The sequence below is a fragment of the Balaenoptera borealis genome (genome assembly GCF_965194805.1).
Source record: "Balaenoptera borealis genome assembly, chromosome: 19".
NCBI lineage: Eukaryota > Metazoa > Chordata > Mammalia > Artiodactyla > Balaenopteridae > Balaenoptera > Balaenoptera borealis.
Genome location: NC_138878.1, coordinates 64,003,662 through 64,016,983, shown reverse-complemented (window position 1 = coordinate 64,016,983; position 13,322 = coordinate 64,003,662). Strand labels below are relative to the sequence as shown.

Here is a 13,322-nt window from a genome sequence, read left to right as displayed (position 1 = left end):
CGCACCACGATGAAGAGTGGCCCCCACTCGCCGCAACTGGAGAAAGCCCTCACACAGAAACGAAGACTCAACACAGCCAAAAATAAAAATAATAAAAAAAAAAAAAAAAAAAAAAAAAAGTTTACAAACAGGGACTTCCCTGGTGGTGCAGTGGATAAGACTCCGTGCTCCCAAATGTAGGGGACCTGGGTTCAATCCCAAGTGAGGGAACTAGATCTCACATGCATGCTCCAACTAAGGAGCCCGCATGCTGCAACTAAGACCCAGTGCAACCAAATAAATAAATATAAAAAAAAAAGTTTACAAACAGAAATGTTGGCCCGTTTATACAGAAAAGGGAACCCTTGTACACTGTTGGTGGCAATATAAATTGGTTCAGCCACTATGGAAAACACTATGGAAGATCTTCAAAAACACTCAAAATAGCACTACCATATGATCCAGCAATGACACACCTGAGTATATATCTAAAACAAAACAAAAACACTAATTCAAAAAGTAATATGCCCCCCAACATTCATAGCAGCATTTTTTACAATAGCCAAGGTATGGATCCAAACTGAGTTACCAACAGATGAATGGATAAAGAAGAGGTGGTATATATATTGAATACAATGGAATACTGCTCAGCCATTAAAGAGAATAAAATTTTGCCACTGCAACAACATGGATGGACATGGAGGTTATTATGCTTAGGGAAATAAGTCAAACACAGAAAAACAAATACTATACGATATCACTTCTCTGTGGAATCTAAAAACTAGAACGAACTAGTGAATATAACAAAGAAGAAACAGATTCGCAGATACAGAAAAAAACTAGTGGTTACCAGTGGGGAGAGGGAAGGGAGCAGGGACAATACAGGAATAAGGGATTGAGAAATGCAAACCACTATGTGTAAATAAATAAGATACAAGGATATATTGTACAACACAGGAAATATAGCCAATATGTTATAATAACTATAAATGGAATATAACTTTTAAAAATTGTGAATCACTATGTTGTACTCAAACATACTATAAAACAAATATACTTCATTTTTAAAAATTAAATTAAATTAAAAATTTAGAAGTTGAAACAAAAGTAAATTAAAAATTAAACAAGTAAATAAATTCCTCTTTGGAGCCTTCTGGAAAAAAAGAAGAGATACAGTGAATAGATTACTGTCTCAATGTCCTTATATTGTAAAGGTGGGCTAACAATGTTACATAAAATGACACTGTGATTAGCTTTTAAATGTATGCTAAATTTCTAGGTAAAAGCTAACACATACTAAGTACACAGCTTTCAAAGAAAAGATCACTTATAAGGTAGAATTATATTTAAAAATTAATGGAAAAGAAGTTACACATAAAAAAGAAAATAAACTCTACTGATACACAAGCATATCAATTATTATAGTAAATGTAAGTAGACTAATTTCTTAATCAAACTTTTGTAACTATAGTCATTAGATGTTTTTTCAAAAGATATGGCCAAATAATAGGATTAAAGTAGGAAAATGAAAAATACATTTTATGGAATTGTAACAAAAAACTAGCATGGCAATATACTCTTCAGATAACGTATACTTTAAGATTTTTCACTATTGTAGTTAGTGCTATTTTAAATTTTTCTCAAAGTACAACTTTCCAATGCTATTGATAAATAACAAACATGATTGACTTTATATTTATATGTCTGTATATATACACACAGGTCACAAGCAGACATATATACACATTAGTAGGTATGTGTGTGTCTGCATTTTCTTCTTGTTTCATAATCTACTTTGCGGTAAATATTGAAGTGTTTCATGTGAGCTAAAAATATTGATTTCTCATTGGGGTACAAGGTTCAATCTGTATATCCATTGGGTCAGAATAATTACTTTCTTTTTCAAACTGTTGAATTCTCAATACCTTCATTGGCTTCAGAATGTCAATACAGAGAAAACCATGTAAAAATCTCTCCTAAAACTGAAGCAATACCCCACTTTACTCCTTGAAAATCGAGTAGCCACAAATTCCACATACACAGAATGTCTTTCCCTTTCAAATGGCTCTTCCTGCGGTGCTCTGAATTTAATGGAAGTCTCCACTGTTAACTAATTTCATGGCTTTGGAGACATGAGCAGGTACCTGTCAACCTCTTTCTTACCAATATGTCCAAGTCATCTTCACAAAAGAGAGAAAATTCTGCCTTCTACAGATCCCAGTCAGGTACAATTCACATCTTTTTCAATTGTCACAATCACCTGATGTTGTTTAAAAACACAGTAAAATGTAATTGTATGCTCTACTTTGCCCTACTTTAGTTCAATCTGGCCATTTCTACCTGAAAATATTTAAACATGCTCATCTCGCCACAAAACATCATATTTCAAATCAATGACTGTCTTCATTCTAAGGATATAATGGACAAAACTCATGACCAGCTTCCAAAAGCATTACTCAAGGACTGAGTTTCCCCTCCAGCACTATTATCTTCAGTTTCAGTAATGACCTGCCACATGCTGTTCCATTTTCACAAACCTTTTCTTTTTTTTTTTTTTTTTTCACGAACCTTTTCTTAATATTTCATGTCTACTTCATTTCTGGGAAATTTATGGTGATAGTTTTAAGTTACACACTAATATACTTCTCCATAACATCCAGATTGCTTGAGGACCTGGTGCTTATTACTGCATAAATTCTGAATTCCTCCACTGCAACACTAGTAAAACATCCATTACAGAAGTATTTACATGATAATTACATAACACTTCATTACAATTACTATTATAACATTGTTTACTCTGAAGAAGATGTTCACCACGTCCTGTTTACCATCTTCTGGTAAGCCACTGACAATTCTACTTAAGACTCTGAGAAAAGAGAGTGAATTATCAAATGAATATAGTGCAAATACATACAATTTACATCTTTCTCATAAAGGCAGGGGATTTTGTATTCCTTTTCCCAGCAAAACAGAGCCTCGATATTCTGGAGTCACGACTCATGAGGAGAAAGGGGCTGATAGCTGGGAAACAAAGCGATTATTGCAGACATGTTCAAAATGAACAAACTAGGATTGTTCAAAAGACCCAAAATCATATAACAGATGGAGGAAAGAGTGTTAAAATTAACAAAGGTGATCACCCAAGAGAAGGATGGTTTTCGTGGCTCTGGACAAAGGGGAGGATGTGGAGGAGAAGTTTGGTCATGGCGAACGACAAGACAATGAAACTTTTTCTGTTTGTGGTGCTTTGGTTGCTCAATATTCCAGTCGTATAGAGGGGATAAATGATATCTACCAGCACGTGCATGATCCAGCACAGGATAACTGAAGCGATAACACACTTGAGGGCTTTCACTTTAAGCTCTGCCCACCTAGAAGTCCTGGGACTGATGGTGATGGCCTGGAAGATACTCAAGAAGCAGGTGGTGGCAATGGACACACCCCTGCCCACTCCGCGAACATAGGGGAAAATTTTGCAGGCAAAAATCACTGCCCATGTGGTGCCACCCATAATTTCTCACTGTATTGTGAAATCCATCAGAGAACAGAACCGAGATTTTGGCTACAATCAGGTTCTTGACAATCAAACCTATGGTCCTCAGCCTATACCCAGTGCAATAAAGGAAGAGATAATGGTAAAAAAAAGAGAGAAATTCTCTCCAAAGAAGATATACAGATTGCCAACAAACACATGAAAAGATGCTCAACATCACTAATCATTAGAGAAATGCAAATCAAAACTACAATGAGGAATCACTTCACACCGGTCAGAATGGCCATCATCAAAAAATCTACAAACAATAAATGCTGGAGAGGGTGTGGAGACAAGGGAACCCTCTCGCACTGTTGGTGGGAATGTAAATTGATACAGCCACTATGGAGAACAGTATGGAGGTTCCTTAAAAAACTAAAAACAGAACTACCATATGACCCAGCAATCCCACTAATGGGCATATACCCTGAGAAAACCATAATTCAAAAAGAGTCATGTACCACAATGTTCATTGCAGCACTATTTACAATAGTCAGGACATGGAAGCAACCTAAGTGTCCACTGACAGACGAATGGATAAAGAAGATGTGGCACATATATACAATGGAATATTACTTAGCCATAAAAAGAAACGAAATTGAGTTATTTGTATAGTGAGATGGACAGACCTAGAGTCTGTCATACAGAGTGAAGTAAGTCAGAAAGAGAAAAACAAATACCATATGCTAACACATATATATGGAATCTAAAAAAAAAAAAAAAAAAGGTTCTGAAGAACGTAGGGGCAGGACAGGAATAAAGACGTAGATGTAGAGACTGGACTTGAGGACACAGGGAGGGGGAAGGGTAAGCTGGGACGAAGTGAGAGAGTGGCACTGACATATATACACTACCAAATGTAAAACAGATAGCTAGTGGGAAGCAGCTGTGCATTATGACCACCTAGAGGGGTGGGATAGGGAAGGTGGGAGGGAGATGCAAGAGGGAGGGGATATGGGGATATATGTATACGTATAGCTGATTCACTTTGTTATACAGCAGAAACTAACACAACAATGTAAAGCAATTATACTCCAATAAAGATGTTTAAAAAAAGAGAGAGAGAGAGGGAAATTCCCCAGCATTCCAAATACTGTCGGTAATAGTAAGATCGATCCTGCTGCCAAATCCCTGGCAGCCACGTTGTCAGGTCTCACTGACTGATGCTTGTCTTCTGAGCTAGAAGATCCTGAATGCGAATATGAGGCATGGACCACATGTACCAGGTCAACTGAAATCCAACATTCGGCACTTAACAATGGCCTTACTTTGAAATATAGTCTTCCTGTCAGGTCAAGGCATCCAAGGGTTGAACGTATAACCATTAAAGAACACTTACAATGTATGAATCACTGCTATGAAAGCCACACGTGTGGTAACATCTTTATTCCTCATAAATTCCAAAAGCAGAAACTTATCTTCCTTATAAAGATGAGGCAAACACTGACACATAGAGGTTAAGTGTTGGGTCTAAATTGACTCACTGGTTGGGAGCAGGTGGATATGGGATTTGACCCTCACTGGGCTGGTGACAATGACAGTGCATTTAATCCAGAATATACTCAAATACTAGTCACCTGCGTTCTTCAAATCAACCAGATCTAAATTTAGTGCTGCTTTTACACCTTGTCATTTCAATTTAGGTTGCTGATATTTTATTTAAAAAATGTAGTTAATAAATAAGTGGAAACTTGTCATTAAGACTTATTCTATTGCCAAATACAAACTTTAAATAAAGCTGTAGAAATCTTACTTAAATGTAAATGCACCGGGGGCTTCCCTGGTGGTGCAGTGGTTAAGAATCCGCCTGCCAATGCAGGGGACACGGGTTCAAGCCCTGGTCCGGGAAGATCCCACACGCTGCGGAGCAGCTAAGCCCATGTGCCACAACTACTGAGCCTGCGCTCTAGAGCCCACAAGCCACAACTACTGAGCCCGCGTGCCACAACTACTGAAGCCCACACTCCTAGAGCCCGTGCTCCGCAACAAGACAAGCCACCGCAATGAGAAGCCCGCGCACCGCAACGAAGAGTAGCCCCCGCTCACCTCAACTAGAGAAGGCCCGCGCATAGCAACAAAGACCCAACTCAGCCAAAAAATAGATAAATAAAATAAAAATCTTTAAAAAAATATATATAAATGCACCGACTGCAGTATAAAACTGCAGGTACCCACCCATGACAATTTGGATTTAATAAATGCAAGAATGGCTCAATATTAGGATGGAAACAAAAAGACTCATTTACTTCCATTCCAGGACAGAAGTACAATGCCATAAGTCACTGGAACTATGGGACAGGAAACACTGATGCCTGATTAATAGTGCACAGTAGAAACAAATTATTACTGATTTCAGATCTTATGCATAACTATTTATTAATACCCAAGTCAAATAAAAGTATTAGCAGTAAGGCAAGATTTGTGAAAGATATGAAAATACAAGACACATGCAAAATCAAATGTTAAGGTGAGCAACTTGTGTACTGTATAAATGCCATACATTTTTTTGGATCAGTATCATAATATTTAAAAGCAGCAGAAATATCACAGGATACATTTGAGGCTAAAAATGGTATCTGAAACTTACAAAGTTCTATTTTTCTTAAATGCTACTTCCCTAACTTTTAGTGAGAAGACTCTCCATAATCAATAAAGACACAATTATTAAATCCTCTGGGAGGGAGGCTCAAGAGGGAGGGGATATGGGGTCATATGTACGCATATGGCTGATTCACTTTGGTGTACAACAGACACTAACACAGTATTGTGAAGCAATTATACTCCAATAAAGATTTTTTTAAACAAATAAATAAATAAATCTGCTAAGCAATTCATACAGCCAGCGTTAGAGAAAGCATTTACATTCCAACAATGGCTGCTGGACACACTGTTTCTTCACAGGATCAGCTGAGTCCTGTAGATTCATCCCAGTGTTTGTTACAAGTGTGGAGGTATTACTGGCTCACCTCTAAAACCTGAAATTTATGTCTGCAATTTTTGTAAAGTAGACTGAACAGCAGACTGAATTGGGAAATACAGTCCTTAAACACATGGAAAATCAGATTTCATTATCACTTGCATTAAACCACAACAATCACTGTCAGTGAGAAATACATACATTACGTTAGGAGCCATCGGGGATTGGTGAAGGTCTAGGACCCCATCCTCTCTTGACTATCTCAGTTCATGCCTTAGGATTTATCCCACCGTCCTGTATGGTTTTGGTGCTGGACCAGGTTCATACACGGGACATTCCCTTTGTCCAATATGTTCACTTACCAGATTCCTGATACAAATCCTTCCTTTATAGATGCTACTTCTCGTACGAATACAGAGAAAACCATCAACTTCTTCCTGCTGCCTGGATGGTGGGCTCAACGCAAAGGTCAAAGCAATCGGTACACGTGCGAGAGGGGTAGCTCCACCCTGAGATATGAGTTTGTGATCCTGTGGCCTCACCTGCCCTCAGAACTGCAATTATCACTTCACCTGTAGCAGCACCGGCAGGAACAGGCTTGGGAGCTGTGATTATTTTTTAAAACATTTTCCTAGTTGCTAATTACCAAGACCAATGATCACTTTCTAGCTAATATATCTTAAGAGACTATTGGCGTGTTTGTGACAGATGCTTACTTTTCCATGATCCCTGGAGGCAGACAGGGCTCATGTGTAGGGAGCAGGAAGTACTTAGGTTTGACACGTAAGGGACTGGCTTCAAGTACATGTCTCCATGCAGGTTCTGCTTCACTGAGAAATTCTACCCAGGACAATTCTTTCCTAATTTCATACACTGAGCTGGACTATCAATTAAGGTATGAGCAACGAAATGGAATTTGTCCAAGTATCTGAGAAGGATCTAAAAAGAGATACAAATAACAAGAACATGATGCCAATGTCTATATTAGATATCATTGCACTCATTTGTACAACTCAGTATCAATGAATCTGTAAATTGTTAGGAAAATAAATTTTACTGACATTGACCTTCACTAATGATAGGAAGCAGAAGCAGACTAATATCCACAGAAGAAAGAGAGAAGGTTCTAAAAGAGACCCTTGTGGGGTGGGGTGGGGAAAAAAATAATAATAATAAAAGAGACCCTTGCAAATAACAGCACCAGGGTCAGATGGTTTAAGAGGGAGAGTCTACTATTCCTGTTACTGCCAGATAAGTCAATGCTACTCACTTAATTCAAGACCATCAAATGGTCAACAAAGTCCTCCACACTTGCTTTTGTGCAAAACTTTGAGTAAGGAATTATGATTACCCCTTAAATTAAGAAATGTATATCTGATGAGTCAAGGGAAAAAATATATATATATTATGGTTGAAATTAATTCTTCAGGTTTTCCTACACACAAATCAACTCTTTGATCAAGGTTCACTATGCAGTGATTCTCCAGTGTCAAGTCAGTTGTTAGAGCCATAACAGTGGACAACCCATCCCACCCCACAAACTCATTTACACACAGATGCAAACACACATGCATGCATACTCACACACTCTAAATACAGTCACACACATTTGCACGCATACTCACACACAATACACAATCACCCACGTGCTCATGTAATTTCAGCTGCACACTCACAGGCATTAATGCACACACTGAACACATAAAAATTCCCCCTCACATATAAAGCACCCTCCCAGAACCATAATAGGGAAGATCAAATCTGACTCCATATTAGATCTGTTCTTTTTTCACTTTAACCTTTGTGCTCTGTTGCCTGTCCTTAGTCATGTTGGCTCTGCACTTTTTGTAAAAGAATGTTACACAAAGCCTGAAATATACAAGATAGCCTATTCTCAAGACTCTGACCTTCAAGGGTCCATTCATATAGAGATAAAAAGCTGTCTTGCTGGAGCTTTCAGAAACATCTTGAGCTGACCTACGCGGATAGAGGACAGCTACAAGAACTGACGTGGATTCCGACACCAAGAAGTTTGCAACAACTAACCATGCCCCTCCCTCACCTTGCCTTTAAAAGGGCTTTGCTGAAACTTTGAGGAGTTGGGGGTTTTGGGGGCATGAGCCACACGTCTCCTTGCATGGCCCTGCAATAAACCTTTCTCTGCTCTGAACTCCGACGTTTCAGTTTGTTTGGCCTCACTGAGTGTTGGGCACATGAACTTGCGTTCAACAACAGAACCAGACCTTGCTATGGGCCCTGATGGAACTCCCTTGAACCATGGGGTTGAGCCCATGCATGAAGAAGGATGGGCAAGTAAAGAGTTATCAAATGCCCCAAAGGGGAGAAACAGGGTCTTGGACATTATTACCTAGACACAATTGCTGGCCCTGCCTGTTTCAACCCCCAGAAAGGGACATTTAAATAATTCAAAGTTGGTGTTTCCAGTGACCAAGACCTATGCAGAACCTGGTCTGCATTCAGACCAGCCTCTCCCCACAGCATTGCTGATTTCAAGGAAGCTTCTCCAAGATATAGAAGAGGGTAGCAGGAGTGAAAAGTTTGAGGTCCAGGGAAAGTCGGCTTGCTGAAGTCTAAGGCTGGTACTGTACATACACAAAACATACAACATACAAGAACAAACTTCTGTCATGGAAGCTGTGGTACATTTGGTCCTTGTCCCTGGTTTCTGACACAGAGCTGCTAAAACCCTTGTTATGTTTTGAGTGATAGAGGTGAAGGGAGCCTCTTTTGTTATTTATAACAAACCCCTTTCAACCACCTCTGAGGTTCTGTTAATGAGGTGACTCTTGGTGGGCCCCTAGAGAGCTTCAGGGTGGGAGCTGGTTGCCAGAGGAACCGACCAGGAGACTAGAGTTGCAACTTTCAGGCTTAGCCCTGTGCTCCAGAGAGGGAAGAGGGGCTGGAGATTGAGCTCATTCACCAACTGCCAATGATTTCATCAATGATGCCCACAGGATGAAGCCTCCATAAAAACCTCTGAACAATGGGGCACAGAGAGCTTCAGAGTTGGGCAACACATCCACCTGCAGGGAGGGTGGTGTTACCCAACTCCATGGGGACAGAAGCTCCTGTGCTTGGGCTCCTTCCAGAATGCACCCAATGTACTCCTTCATCTGGTCATTCCTTTGTATCCTTTACAATAAACTGGTGGTTTAAGGAAAATGTTTTCGGGAGTCTGTGAGCATTCTAGCAAATTACTGAACTTGAAGTGTGTGGGGGGGAGGGGTGAGTGGAGGAACCCGTGTTGTAACAGCAAAGTCAGACAGAAGAGCTGTTAGCCTGGGCACCCAATGCTTGAGACTCACATTTGAACTGAGGACAGTCTTGTGGAGTCTGAACTTGACAAAACAAAAGACAACCTACAGAATGGGAGAAAATATTTGCAAATGATATCACTGACAAGGGGTTAATATCCAAAATATATAAACAGCTCATATAAATCAATATCAAAAAACAATCTAATCAAAACGTGGGCAGAGGACCTGAAGAGACATTTTTCCAAAGAAGACAAACAAATGGCTAACCGGCACATGAAAAGATGCTCAACATCACTAATTATTAAAGAAATGCAAATCAAAACAACGAGATATCACCTCACAGCTGTTAGAATGGCCATCATCAAAAAACCTACAAACAACAAATGTTGGCGAGGGTGTAGAAAAAAGTGAACACTTGTACACTGTTGGTGGGAATGTAAATTGGTGCAGCCACTATGGAAAACAGTATGAAGTTTCTCAAAAAACTAAAAATAGAACTACCATACGATCCAGCAATTCCACTCCTAGGTATATATCCGGAAAAAAACGAAAACACTAATTCAGAAAGACACATGGACCCCAATGTTCACAGCAGCACTATTTACAATAGCCAAGATATGGAAGCAACCCAAGTGTCTGTCAACAGACATATTACATATATATATATTATATACATAATGGAATATTAGTCAGCCATAAAAGAAGAATGAAATTCTGCCATTTGCAGCAACGTGGATGGACCTAGAGAATACTATGCTTAGTGAAATAAGTCAGAGAAAGACAAATACTGTATGATATCACTTATATGTGAATCTAAAAAACAATACAAACAAACGAATGTATAATAACAAAACAGAAACAGACTCACAGATATAGAAAACAAACTAGTGGTTACCAGTGGGGAGTGGGGAGGGGCACATTAGGGATATGGGATTAAGAGATACAAACTGTTATGTATAAAATAAATTAGCAACAAGGATATATTGTAGAGCATAGGGTATTATAGCCATTATCTTGTAATAACTTTTAATGGAGTATAACCTGTAAAAATACTGAATCACAATGTTGTACACCTGAAACAAAAATAATATTGTTAATCAACTATACTTCAATGTTTTACAGTTTAAAATATTTTTTTAATAAATTGTCCAGAAAAAGAAAACCACCAAGGTGATGATGAATGCTATGGAAGAAACAAGGAGATGGAATTGAGAGAAGCTGAGGGAAGTCAACTTTAGATAAACTGATCACCTCTGAAAGTGAAACATTTGAGCTAAGACCCATAAAAAGGTGGAGGGTGGGGCAGCAGTGTAAAAACTTGGGGAAAGGAAACTCCAGGCATAGGGAACAGCAGATGCAAAGGGCCTGAGTCAGGAATGGATTTGGCATGTGGAGAAATGGAAAAAATACTTGTAAGAATGGAGGGGAAGACAAGTGATTGGGGTTTGGCTTAAGCACCCAGGCAGACTGCAGTGTTGTTTCAAACCTGGGGGATACTCAGAGAGCAACAGGTCTAGGGGAAGACCAGTGGAATCAAGAGCTTAACTTTGTACCTATCAAGATTGAGATGTCTGTAGACATTCAAGTGAAGATGTAAAGAGACCAGTCTTTCAAATAAGACTAGAGATGAGCACAAAGTTCTAGGTTGGAAATGAACATTTGGGAGTCATTAGCCTACAATATTACTTCAAGCCTAGAACAGAAAAAGGACGTTAGGTAAGAACTACAGTATGGCCTTTAGTTAAAGATAATGTATCAATACTGGTTCATTCATGGTAAGAAATGTACTGCACTAATGTCAGATGTCAGTAATAGGGGAACTGGCTGTGGGATATACGTGGGATTCTTTGTACCAGCTTTGCAATTTTTCAGTAAGTCTAAAACTCTTCTGAAAAATAAAGTTTAGGGAGGAAAAATAACCATAGCTAGGCTACAGGATAAATTGTACAGGAGCAGCTAGTATAAAAGAGGAAGAAAAAAAGGAGCTATTTGGGAGAGAAGATAATTTCCATTTCCATTTCTGACATTTATACTGAAAGAAGAACATCACAGAGGAGGTATTCTGGAGGCAATCAAATGCAGGGCTAGAAGTCAAATGTGAGAATACTTGCCAATTTGGGAAACACCAGCATAGAACCAATAGCTTAAGCTTTCAAATTATTGAAGGAGTTACAATAAAAGTCAAGAACAGAAAGTGGAGAACAGAAACGCTGGAAGATTCTTGGAGCATGGAGATCCAGAAACCGGGCAAGTAAAAAGTGAATCAGCGCAGAAGGATGTAGGTTAGTTAGGGTGGTGTTACCTGGATCCAGACAGGATTGGTTGTCAGGAAAGAAAAGGGACACTGTTAACAGGTAGGAAGGTGCTCTAGTCCATACAGAGAATGAAGTTATCAGCCTGGGCAGAGGCATGATAGGAATGGAATTTTATACCAAGCAGGACCTCAGCTGTGGAGAGGAAAAGGAGAAAGAGGTAGGCCTGCTGCCTGTTTTTGTAAATAAAGCTTTATTGGAACACACACACACACACACACACACAAAAGAAATAATTTCTAGTAATAGGCTAATGATGTGTAAGTTAATAAGCTAAACAAACAATATACATTATTTCATCCTCCCCAATTATTCCTATTTTAAAACTGAGGTAGCTAGAATAGAAAGAAAGATCACATATGAAACAATAGACCTATTATCTTTGTTAGCCACTTTGCTAATTAGGATAACATAAATTCAACAATATTTATGGAAAACTTAAAGGGAACTTCCAGTAGATAAATATAAACAATATGTGCCTTCTAAACCACGGCATAAAAGCTAAAAAATACATAATCTATGTAAGAGGAACTATAAAGCAAATTAAACTACAAGGAAACAAAGAGAATTTAAAAAGAGTAAAATAAGAGTGAGAGACACATAGGACAGGGTTGAGGGAGCAAAGGCAAAAAGTAAAACACTCTCCATGACAAGACAAAGCTGACTGGAATGAATAAAATGAAAACAAAATCCAGTGATTGGCTGGTTCTCAGAGACACCCACATGCTCAAAAACCAGCCAGGGAAGACAAAATGTAAGAAACAAAGTATATCAGGAACAGGCAAATGTAGATAACGGAATCAGGAGGAGTAATAGTAACAGTAGCAGGTAAAAGAATTTAAGATGAGAGCCATTAAATGGGGTAAAGTAGAAATTTATAGAATAACGTAAGTTAGAAGTTATAGTGTGGTTGCTTTATGTAGCAAATAGTAGGGAACTAAATCACATAAAACAAATGCTGTTTAAAAAAAACAAACAAACAAGGATGTTTGACAGAAACACCACTGAGATAGAAGATATTAAAATACCACTGTAATTTTGTGACAGATAATGTAGGAAAATATTATATATATGGTCTAAATATTAACACTAATATTGAGGTCAGCAATATATCAAAGTAGATAAAAGATGTACATATTGAAAATATACATTGTTTTCAATTATTCATATTTGCCTTAAAAAAAAAAAAGACCACATATGGTACCACAATGAAAAGCGGGATAAATTCCTCAAAATAGAATTAGGAATAACAAGATAGATAGCAACCAAAAAATTCCAAACAAATCAGAAAATTAAAAATT

At 38.4% G+C, this 13,322-nt stretch overlaps 1 protein-coding gene and 1 pseudogene across 2 annotated transcripts in view; both read right to left on the bottom strand.

Annotated features, from left to right (window-relative positions):
* The window catches only part of LOC309616865 (zinc finger protein 350-like), a 51,418-nt gene that overhangs the window by 8,445 nt on the left and 29,651 nt on the right, over positions 1-13,322 (bottom strand). The gene's annotated exons all lie outside the window — the stretch shown is intronic.
* Positions 2,258-4,464, bottom strand: LOC309616952 (vomeronasal type-1 receptor 4-like; annotated as a pseudogene). Its single transcript, XR_014249831.1, has 2 exons — positions 2,548-4,464; positions 2,258-2,516 (listed from the first exon to the last, which is right to left on the bottom strand). The product of XR_014249831.1 is annotated as a vomeronasal type-1 receptor 4-like (transcript).